This window comes from Ricinus communis, chromosome 5 (genome assembly GCF_019578655.1).
Source record: "Ricinus communis isolate WT05 ecotype wild-type chromosome 5, ASM1957865v1, whole genome shotgun sequence".
Taxonomy (NCBI): domain Eukaryota; kingdom Viridiplantae; phylum Streptophyta; class Magnoliopsida; order Malpighiales; family Euphorbiaceae; genus Ricinus; species Ricinus communis.
In genome coordinates, this window is record NC_063260.1 from 15,509,686 (window position 1) to 15,521,052 (window position 11,367).

Here is an 11,367-nt window from a genome sequence, read left to right on the forward strand (position 1 = left end):
AGTATTTGATAACTAAAATAACCAAGACAAGAAAGCAAACCCAAAGGGAACCTAAACTAGTTGGCAATCAAACAAAAGATAAAGGATTGGTGAGTCTAATTATGCTACCCGCGGACGAATTCTTAACCGAATTCGATTTCTCTCTCGAGATAACCGAATTTCTAAATCTAATAACCTAAAGTTGGAATCTCTTCCTAACGATTGATTCTTAAATTAGCATTAAGCTTTAATCCGCCTCTATTAAGCTTTGTTAATTCTTAATCCAGCTAGTTAATTATCCTTATCTCTAAGCGATTATTAACCAGTTCTTGCTATTCAAAATTCCAATTGCCAAATGGACTTCTCAATCACACAAAGCAATCTAAACACACAATTCACAACATCTCATGAATAATGTATTATCTTATTAATATTGAAAGCAAGAAGAATACAAAACTAACCCAAACAATCCAACAATATAATACTGAGCCAACAGAGTAAAGAAATCCGAATGGATTTAATCAATCTAGCTAATCATGTTCATTATCAAAATCCATAAGAATACAATTACAACAAAGAGTAAAGGTAGAGAAACCCGATTACACCCTTGGATCAGAGTAAACAGCCCCAATTCCTCTTGTTCGAATTGAATCGATTCTTGTTCCTCTTGCTCGATTTGAAAACCAATCAATGAACCTCGCCTAATCTTCAATCTTCGAAGGGAATCCGATTGAAACCTTGATCCAAGTTTCCATTTTCCCTTGGTTCCAGCTCATACAACCCTTAGAGAGAGAAATATTAGGGTTTGGAACTTTCTCCTCCGTTCTCCTTTTTTCTTTCCTCTTTTTTTTTAATTAATTCCCCCTGTCGCCGCTAACATGGCCGTGTTGATGCCTGTGTTCCCAACACAGGCTGGTGTTTATGGCCGTGCTCCCTAAAAACTTCTTTTTCTTTGATGTTTGATGCACCCAACACGGCCGTATTGGTGCCTGTGTTGGGAACACGGCCAGTGTTGAAACCAACATGGCCATGTTCAGCTTCCTCATGCGCATACTTAGCTTGTTTCGACAGCTTTGACATCCAATTATACTCTAATTCTTCCCTTTATCATTCTTTGACCTCTTTTGGACCTAATGCACACAAACAGATGCATAGGGTGAGTGTTGGGACCAATTCACATCCAAATGTCCATAAAATCAATCTTAAAATCCTCATTTAGATGTGTGTATTTTACGCACATCAAATAACCCCACACTTAGCTTATTGGTTGTCCTCAAGCAATCAAAAGTAAAATAAGGAAAATAAACCACTAAGGAACAACACTTAAGCTGACAGACAAGCTAGAGAGCTCCTCCACATATCCTTAACAAGCGTAAGTCAAACAAAAAGAAATGAAGCAATCAATTCAAGTATCACAACCAAGATGCCAATAATTCACAAAATACTGTCTCAATAAAATTATTTAGAACCAACTCCTCACCAGATTCACTCTAAATCACTCAAAGTATTTAAAGGGTAGTGTTTAATCGCTCAATGCATCAACTACTGCCTTACTTACTATATGCTTGCTCTTAAATCCTACTCCTACCACTTATGGAGAGTCAACAACCATGTCAAGAAGTCTTTATAAGGGTTGTAATGGGGATTAGGTAGGGGTAGGTAAATTTGATAAGAGTTGAACCTATGGTGTTCTGCAATGAGAGAAATAACTAGCACCTGACACCCTGATAATTACAAGGGATAAACAATAAACAATAGTCCAAGGTGGGAAATAGGAATAGTCAAAATGTGAACTCCCAAAAGCAATTAAACAATTAGCTCACTTACTTTCTTTCTTTTCATCACCCTTCCCTCGATTCTTCTTTTTTTTTTCTCTTTTTTTTCATAAGGGAAGAACATTCACATAATAGAGTCAATTTCTTTTGGATTGAAGAAAGCTGCTACAAGATTCCACACTATTCCCAAGATAAAATTTCCTAATAAAAATAACTCATATGCAAAATCATAACCCAAAGCAGGATAAAACTAAGTGGTGATGGAATATGACAAAAAAATGGTGAAAGAAGGGGTTATCTATAGAATCAATAAACGAATGAAGGCTATTTGGCTAGAATGAAAAACCTAAGTGCCTCTATCATACCAAAGTGTTAAACTCTCCTTGTGGCCCTCATAAGCATTACCGAGCAAGTTCTAAAAGTAAAGGCGATGGTGGCACTCTCGGCAAGAAATAAATACAAGCATATAAAGTGTATGCTTACAATTTAGGCTCAATTTCTCACAAGTGTGCTTTTGAGTAGGTTCCAAACAAAAATCATCAAAACAAAATTAAATAAACCAAAGCAACTTAGTGCAAAACTCAAACTAATTATCTTACATTCTTCACAAGACTCAACACTATCTGTTTTACTCGATCACATGGACATAAACAGGATTTCAAAATCAAGTCAACGGTGAGCATCGAAACAAAGTGAAAAATTTTCAAAATTTTACAAAAAAATTGCATAAAGAATAAACAAATAACTGAGATGGGATAAATGAAATGCGATATATACACTAGAAAAGGATCTGAATTTCATATACAAAACAATAAAGACACGAAAACAAGTGTATATAAATATCACCACCCCCGCAGAGGACCTGATATCCTCGATGTACAAAATATAAGAAATGAAAAAGGAAAAAGAACTAATCTTATACGACTATAGCTCCGGGAGTGAAAAGAGGTGCATCGGCCAGTATATGTCGAGGCGTTAGTACAGTACATGGTGGAGGGTGCACAAATAATAAAATAAAGAATTAAAATTGAAACTGAAACAAAAATTAAATAAAATATGAAAACTAAAACTAATAAAATGTTTCAAAACAAAAGGTTAAAATATTAGAGAGTAAAGATAAAAATTGGGGTGCCTCCCAGCGCTTCTTTTTAGTGATAGAGTCTTCTTAGGCGGACTCGTGGTGAAGCAGCGAGGACGGTGGGCGTGATCGGCGACCATCCATCCTACTTCCAAGCAAATGGCTTGAAGTATCCGCTTAGAGGGATAATCATCAATTTTCTCTTCCCGACTATCAAGCAAGCTACCAGTATGATGGGCAAAACTCATTCCTCGTATAATTTCACGTAGTCATGATGCTCTAGGGGCTCTTCCAATTTAAAAGCCGAAGTTTCACCAATTGGAAGGATCGACGGTTGGGCAATTTCTTTAGGAGGAACGTCTGATGGTTTCCTCTCGGTCCTTGTCTTGGTTCACTTGCTAGGAAGAAACTCGAGCTCCTCCAAGACTTCTTCATTGGATAACTCGTGCTCATCTTCTTCCATCATCAGAAGGGGACTTGTGGAAAATCCACCAAAATTCCTCTAATCGGCGCAATCACAATCTGTCAGATTGTACATTGATAGTCTTTGAGGAATCATCGCCTCTCGGTTCCATACATGTTAATGGTTTGGCGGAAGCATCATCGTCAAACCTAGTAGATAAACCGGAAAAATCTCACCCCGAACGCAAAGTGATGGCGCTCGAATGTTCCTCTCGGATTGGTGGCGTTTGATGGAGTTCCCCAATTGCTCTTGAATTTAGTAACTTGAAGATTAAGCCTACTTGATGCTCTATGTTATTAATCGAGGCTTGTTGATCTTCAAGTATCCTCTCTATTTATTGGCATCTATCCTCAAGACATCTGATAAACCTCGTCATCGGACTCTCCGACTTAGCAACTCTTCACCTTAAGTTGATGGTGCAAGATTAAATGTTTTGAAATTCTAGTGGTTCTTGGCCATCTAAGCTCCATCCAAAGGGTGAATGAATGCTCAACTCTTGATTGTAGGTGCTTCACGAGTCATTTGGCCAACTTCGTATAATTCACTGTTCATAGTTATAAGAAAAATGAGCAACATCACTACATAATGGACAATCATTACTCAAATGTAAACCATGACAAAATTCATAAAAAACTTGAGATGAAAGGATAGGAGTGGAGGTTGATCTGGGTACAGCCTATGTAAAGCGATTTCCGAGCTAAGATGCAGGTATCAATTTCGAAAGAGTTTAGCATTGAACCTTATCTATCTCCCTCTCCAGATCATAAACTTAACTAAATAAATATGTACAAACAAAACAGAACTAAATATAAATAAAAAAATGGCTAAATTAACAAATAGCAAATTTCACTCTAGTTTTCAAACATTCGTACTAAAACTTGATGTGCTACTTTGGCTGTCTAAGCTACAATGTGATGAGGGCGTGCATTCTAGCACAATGGCGGAGTGGCAGTCGTATTCCCTGAAAGTGAAAGCCTAGAGTTACTCCTTTGTTCTTTGTTATATTAACCTAAAATGAGTGACTGAATAATTTCTAAACTACCTAAGAAGCTAAGTTCTAAGGGAGATGCAGGAGTATTTGATAACTGAAATAACCAAGACAAGAAAGCAAACCCAAAGGGAACCTAAACTAGTTGGCAATCAAACAAAAGATAAAGGATTGGTGAGTCTAATTATGCTACCCGTGGATGAATTCTTAACCGAATTTGGTTTCTCTCTCGAGATAACCGAATTCCTAAATCTAATAACCTAAAGTGAGAATCTCTTCCTAACGATTGATTCTTAAATTAGCATTAAGCTTCAATCCGCCTCTATTAAGCTTTGTTAATTCTTAATCCAGCTAGTTAATTATCCTTATCTCTAAGCGATTATTAACCAGTTCTTGCTATTCAAAATTCCAATTGCCAAATGGACTTCTCAATCACACAAAGCAATCTACAACAACGTTCCATCATGAATAATGCATTATCTTATTAATACTAAAAGCAAGAAGAATACAAAACTAACCCAAACAATCCAACAATATAATACTAAGCCAACATAGTAAAGAAATCCCAATGGATTTAATCACTCTAGCTAATCATGTTCATTATCAAAATCCACAAGAATACAATTACAATAAAGAGTAAAGGTAGAAACCCGATTACACCCTTGGATGAGAGTAAACAAGTGATTCCTCTTGCCAATTGAATCGATTCTTATTCCTCTTGCTCTGTTTGAAAACCAATCAATGAACCTTGCCCAATCTTCAATCTTTGAAGGGAATTCAATTGAAACCCTTGATCCAAGTCTCATCATTTCGGTTCCATTTCGTAAAACCCTTAGAGAAAGATTAGGCTTTGGGACGTTCTCCCAGCTCTCTCTTTTCCCCGCTCTTTCAACTTCTCCTTTTCCTTTAATCGTCATTCAAGCGTGTTGATTCCCCACGTTCCCAAACAGAATTATGCAGTGTTATCAAGTGTTACCGTGTGCCGTGCATCAGCTTTTTTTCTTTGATGTTTGATGCAACAACGGTTGGGTTGTGTGCGAACACGGCCAATGTTAGGCTCAACATGGCCATGTTCAGCTTCCTCATCGCATACGCTTACTGTTTTCCATAGCTGACGTCCAATTCATGCTCCAATTCTTCCCTTTATCATTCTTTGACCTCTTTTGGACCTAATGCACACAAACAGATGTATAGGGTGAGTGTTGGGACCAATTCACATCCAAATGTCCATAAAATCAATCTTAAAAACCCCATTTAGATGTGTGTATTTTACGCACATCACATATCAATGTAAAATGAAAAATAAGGAAAATGTATCTTTCAGCGGAGTAACTCAATGACTAACGAAGGGATCAACTTTGTTTGGGTACCTAAAATCAAGTAAATCTGACTCCTTTTTATAGGTGTGTCTTAATTTTACAAGCACAAATCTTTGGCATGTTGATAGTGGATGTTCAAGGCACATGACAGGTGATAAGAGTCTTTTCGTAGATGTCAAGGATTACAAAAGAGGCAAAGTAACTTTTGAAAATGACGCCAAGGGTAAGGTAATTAGCATTAGATCCATTGGTAAGGATGGTAAATCTCCTTTCATTGATAATGTTTTCTAGTGGATGGATTGAAACATAATCTATTGAGTGTAAGTCAATTGTGTGATAAGGGGAACAAAGTCACTTTTAATCAAAATGGATGGAACATCGATTCCACTTGTGGATGATAAGTAATATTGAGGAGAAAGACACTACCACAATTAATTTACACAAAGTTGCTAATCAATCTTTCAAGTGTCTTGTGTCTCACAATGATGAATCTTGGCTATGGCAATGCATGAGAGGAGCTAGTAAATGGACTTTCTAAAGTGAAGTTCATTAAAGACAAGCCTTGTGTACCATGCTAAATGGGAAAACAACACCAATCATCCTTTAAATCCAAAATCATTGTAAGTACTTCTAGACCACTCCAACTACTACATATGGATTTGTTTGGAATTACTAGAGTAGCTAGCTTGAGTGAAAAGTCATATTCATTTGTAATTGTTAATGATTACTCTAGATTTACTTGGGTTAACTTCCTTGCTCATAAGAATAAGGCTTTTAATGTTTTTAAATCTTTTACAAAACATGTTCAAAACGAAAAAGGATATTTGATTTCCTCTGTAAGAAGTGATCATGGAAAAGAATTTGAAAATGATATTTTTGAAAATGTTTGTAAAGAATTTGGTATTTCTCACAACTTTTCCTCTCTTAGAACTCCCCAACAAAATTGAGTTGTGGAAAGAAAAAAATAGAACAGTGCTCAATGAGTATAAACTTCCTTCATACTTTTGGGTTGAAGCTATTAATACTAGTCGTTATGTTGCTAATAGAGTTTTCAAAGGACCTTTGCTAAACAAAACATCTTATGATCTTTGGAAATGAAGAAAACCTAAGATCTCATATTTTAGAGTTTTTAGTTGCAAATGCTACATTTTAAATACCAAGGACAACCTTGGAAAATCTGATGCCAAAACCAATATAGGAATTTTCCTAGGTTACTCCATCTCAAGCAAAGCTTATAGAGTCTTTAATAAACGCACTTTAGTAGTTAAAGAGTCTATGAATGTTGTTTTTGATGAATCAAACAAGCTTGATTTTGGAAAAGGTGTTTGTATGGATGATCTTGTAGGTGCATTTGAGGACCTCAAAGTGAATATTGATGATCCCTTAAAAGAAGTAGATAAACCTATGGAGGAAGCTTAAGAAGATCAACACAACCAAGACGCTATTGAAGATTCCCAAGAGATGGAAAATTCTCAAGACCTTCCAAAAGCTTGGAATTTTAAAAAGGAAACCACTCAAATCATTAGAGATCTATCAAAAGATATAAGTACTCGTTCTAAACTAATAGTTTTAAATAATCTAGCCTTTGCTTCTCAAATTGAGCCAAGGACCTTTGATGAAGCTACAAAAGAGAGAGCATTAAGATCAACGAGAAAAAAGTGTGGGAACTTGTTCTTAGACCTAAGGATAGCCAAGTTATAGGTTGTAAATGGGTTTTTAGAAACAAGCTAGATGAGCAAGGCTCTTTGTACCTATAATATCTGTCCGGTCAATCTAGGCGGTGTACTAGTGGGCGGTGTACTATGCATCTATCTCACTAATGGCGATAGTATCAGTCGTATTCTCTCTAAAAAGTGAAAACGGAGTTACTCCTTTGTTCTTTGTTATATTAACCTAAAATGAATGATGAATAATTTCTAAACTAAATCTAACAAGCTAAGTTCTAAGGGAGATCGCGGGAATAAATGGATAAATGAAATAACCAAGATAAGAAAGCAAACCCAAAGGGAACCTAAACTAGTTAGCAATCAAACAAAAGATAAAGGATTGATGACTCCAATTATGCTACCCGTGGATGAATTCTTAACTGAATTCGATTTCTTTCTCGAGATAACCGAATTCCTAAACATAATAACCTAAAGTTGGAATCTCTTCCTAACGATTGATTCTTAAATTAGCATTAAGCTTTAATCTGCCTCTATTAAGCTTTGTTAATTCTTAATCCGGCTAGTTAATTATCCTTATCTCTAACTGATTATTAACCAGTTCTTGCTATTCAGAATTCCAATTGCCAAATGGACTTCTCCGATCATAAAGCAATCTAAACACACAATTCGCGTCTCATGAATAATGCATTATCTTAAACACCTTGAAGCGAGCGAGATACAAAACTAACTCAAACAATCCAACAATATAATAAAGCCAACATAGTAAAGAAATCCCAATGGATTTAATCAATCTAGCTAAACATGTTCATTATCAAAATCCATAAGAATTCAATTACAACAATGAGTAAAGGTAGAGAAACCCGATTGCACCCTTAGATGAGAGTAAACAGCCCCAATTCCTCTTGCTCGTATTGAATCGATTCTTATTCCTCTTGCTCAAATTGAAACTAATCAACGAACCTCGCCCAATCTTCAATCTTCGAAGGGAATCCAATTTAAACCTTGGTCCAAGTCTTCTTTTACCTTGGTTCCAACTCAAAAAACCCTTAGAGAGAGAAAAATTAGGGTTTGGGACGTTCTCCCCCGTCTTCCTTTTCTTTTCCTCTTTTCTTTCTTTTAATTAATTCCTCCTGCCGTCGCGAACATGGCCGTGTTGATGCCCGTGTTGGGAACTTGAAGTAGGCGTTTTGGAACGGTCCCGTGCTAATGCTCGTGTTACTCTCTTTCTACGTAGTGCGTTATGCGCTTCTTTTTCTTTGATGTCAAATGCACCCAACATGACCCATTTTGGTGCCCGTGTTGGGAACACGGCCATGTTCAGATTAAGTATGCGCAAACTCGACTTGTTTCAGCAACTTTGACGTCCAATTCTACTATAATTCTTCCCTTTATCACTCTTTGACTTCTTTTAGACCTAAAGCACACAAACAAACACATAGGGTGAGTGTTGAGACCAATTCCCATTCAAATGTACATAAAATCAACCTTAAAAACTCCATTTAGATGTGTGTATTCCGCGCACATCAAATAACCCCACACTTAGCTTATTGTTTGTCCTCAAGCAATCAAAAGTAAAATAAGGAAAATAACCCACTAAGGAATAACACTTAAACTGATAAACAAGTTAGAGAGCCCCTGCACATATCCTTAACAAGCATAAGTCAAGCAAAAAGAAAGGAAGCAATCAATTCAAGTATCACAATGATGGGCTCTTTATGCAACCTACACTAAGGCGTTGAACCTACTGTGCCGAGCTAGGTGAGTGTCAGTGTATCCTTGGATCGGGTGAACTGAGATTCTCTCTCGCTTATGTGTTATCTAGTCTACGAAATAGGGTGTGAAAGTTCTAACATACCGGTAATGGTTATGAGTGCAATTAAGTAAATGAAGGATAACAATGGACAATTAAAAGACAATTGTAAAGAGAGAAATAAATCCAAAAGGGAGCCTAAGTGATGGAATTCTAAAGATGAATTTTATGGATTGCCGATCTTGCTTACCCGTGCTAAATCCGAATTGAATCCGGTTCCTCTCTCCTCAAAGGACTTGGGATTCCTAAACCTGCACTAACCTAATAGAATCTCTTCCTATCGATTCACGCAAATTAGCATTAAGTATGATTTAAGACTATTAAGAGTTGTTAGTTCTTAATCCGGTGAGTAAATCAACCTCATCTCTAAGTGTTAACTACCGGTCCTTACTATTCAAAATCCAGTTGTAACAAGCATTTCTCAATGTCAAGAAACAACCTAATAAACAATTAATCCAACGTCTCGAATTAAACTGCATCAAACTTTTATTCTTGAATAGAAGATTGCAAGAATGACAATTATAAAAACTAACAATTAAGCATAATCCATCAACAAAGGTGAACCCTAATGGATTCGAAAGATCTACTTTGCTCATGTTCATAGTCAAAGCAATTAAAGAACAAAATAAGGAAAAACAAATTAAAGGTATGTACACCCTTCTGCTCAAGTGAATTAGAAACCCTAAATTTGCAAATTCAAAATCTCGAACCCTAGTTGCCTCTTGAATGCTCCCAAAGTTTGTCTTGATCTTCGATTCGATGTTGGAATAAGTGGAATCCCCCTTCAATTGATGAAAAATTCATCTCTCCGGGTCTACAATTGAGGTATAGGAAATATTTGATTAAGTGTGTGTCTTGGAATTGGAGTCCAAAAATCGTCACCTTGATTAGAATTCAAAATCGCCTATATAGTTGATTCGATTCGTACAGTAGGGTCCATTTGAATCTGTGAGTCTGTTGTCTTTGAGCCACCACAGGTAGTGCCAAACGATCTTGATCCACCACCACAGGCCGTCGTCTTTGGAGGCATGGGTGGCTCTGGTCGTCTTTGAAATGGCACAGTCTGGGGATAGCCTCTTGATAATTCATTGCGCAGTAGGAGTCGGTGCTTTCGACCCTCAGGTGCTTGTTCTCGCCCAATTTGATGGATTTTGCTCCGTAATCACACGTATTTCCCTCGATTCGATGGTGTCCTTCAAAATGACACGAAGCGAAACAAAAGGCGGTGATTCTAGCATAAAACGGGATAATCATGCATAAAAATGTGAACAATCGGGCATGAAAACATGTGTAGTATGATGCTTATCACACAACCAAGATGCTAATGATTCACAAAATACTATCTCAACAAAATTATTCAGAACCAACTCCTCACAAAATTCACTCTAAATCACTCAAAGTGTTTAAATGGTAGTGTTTAATCGCTTAATGCATCAAATACTGCCTTACTTACTATATGCTTGCTCTTAAATCCTACTCCTACCACTTATGGAGAGTCAACAACCATGTCAAGAGATCTTTATAAGGATTGTAATAGGGATTAGGTAGGGGTAGGTAAATTTGGTAAGAGTTGAACCTATGGTGTTCTGCAATGAGATAAATGACTTGCACATGAGCCACAATAATTACAAGGGATAAACAATGAACAGTAGTCCAAGGTGGGAAATAGGAATCAAGTCAAAATGTGAACTCCCAAAAGCAATTAAACAATTAGCTCACTTACTTTCTTTCTTTTCATCACCCTTCCCTCTTATTCTTCTTATTATTTTTTTCTTTTTTTTATAAGGGAAGAACATTCACATAATAGAGTGAATTTCTTTTGGATTGAATGAAGCTGCTACAAGATTCCAATGCTTTTCCCAAGTACAAAAATTTCCAATAAAAACAATATGCAAAATCATAACCCAAAGCAGAATAAAAATAAGTTGTAATGAAATATGATAAAAAATGGTGAAAGAGGGGGTTATCTACAGAATCAATAAACGAATGAAGGCTATTTGGCTAGAATGAAAAACCTAAGTGCCTCTATCGTACCAAAGTGTTAAACTCTCCTTGTGGCCCTCATAAGCATTACCGAGCAAGTTCTAAAAGTAAAGATAGTAATTGGCACTCTCAAAAAGAAATAGATAAAAGCATGTAAAGAGTATGCTTACAATTGAGGCTCAATTTCTCACAAGTGTGCTTTTTGAGTAGGTTCCAAACAAAAATCATCAAAACAGAAATAAATAAACCAAAGCAACTTAGTGCAAAACTCAAACTAATTAACACATTCTTGGCAGTAGAAACCT